This window comes from Limulus polyphemus, unplaced genomic scaffold (genome assembly GCF_000517525.1).
Source record: "Limulus polyphemus unplaced genomic scaffold, Limulus_polyphemus-2.1.2 Scaffold390, whole genome shotgun sequence".
Taxonomy (NCBI): domain Eukaryota; kingdom Metazoa; phylum Arthropoda; class Merostomata; order Xiphosura; family Limulidae; genus Limulus; species Limulus polyphemus.
In genome coordinates this window covers 265,908-266,824 of record NW_013666000.1, presented here as the reverse complement: position 1 = coordinate 266,824, position 917 = coordinate 265,908, and the positions used below count along the sequence as shown (strand labels likewise).

Below are 917 nucleotides of genomic sequence, written 5' to 3'. Positions count from 1 at the left end.
TAGCCCTCGAGTAGCTTTGCGCGAAATTCAAAAACAAAACAAAAACATAACGAAGAGTCACATTGCGAGTGCTGACTACACCTCTAGAGCAAGCTATGAGGAAAAGTTACTTTGAATCTTTTAGTCATACTGCATAACACTGATGGTAAACATAACTCAATTGGTTCAGTTCGTGTAAGACAGAAGTTCATTGAAATATTGTTTCACTGCATTAGGCTACCCTTTATAATAACAATAAGTTTGTTTTACTAGAGAACACACAGCAATTATCATAAAAAAAAAACAATCAATTAGCTGTAGACGAAAATTTCGTTTTAACTTCTTGACTCGCTTTCTGTTAATTAAACTGTGGACTATTTCAAAACTATTGTAAGTCTGGAGTCAGATTTTGAATAGGAAACTCATTGAACGAGCACACTCTTCTTTCAAGAGTATAATGGGAGAAAGATAGGTAAGATTACTTACTTATGTACCAGTGACATATTCCGTATATACACATAAGCACATATTCAATGTTTATTTCACTTAGGTGCATTACTTGCGGTCATGTAAGTGTGAAACATTTCCTATAACAACAGAGCTTCACTGATATCAGTACGTATAACAGATGTTTTATACATGTGTAAATCCTAATCTTGTAATCTCGTTAATTTCGACCCGTGTTTTCCAACTTTCTATGTACGACTAGTTTAATTTATTTTTGCTGTAGTGGCAACTGCTATGAGCTACACGCATGAAGACAGGTTTGTCTCTTGATATATATATATATTCTCAATGGTGCTTAATAATGAAATTCATTAACATGCACATGTAAAATCGTACCTGCTTCGTCCGTTATACTTGTAATATAAGGTTTGTTTGTTTGTTTTGGAATTTCGCGCAAAGCTACACGAGGGCTATCTGCGCTAGCCGTCCCT

General features: G+C 34.8%; 1 protein-coding gene across 5 annotated transcripts in view; it reads right to left on the bottom strand.

The window, feature by feature from the left end:
* Positions 1–917, bottom strand: part of LOC106457904 (kazrin-like) — an 81,903-nt gene that overhangs the window by 57,490 nt on the left and 23,496 nt on the right. The window lies entirely within an intron of this gene.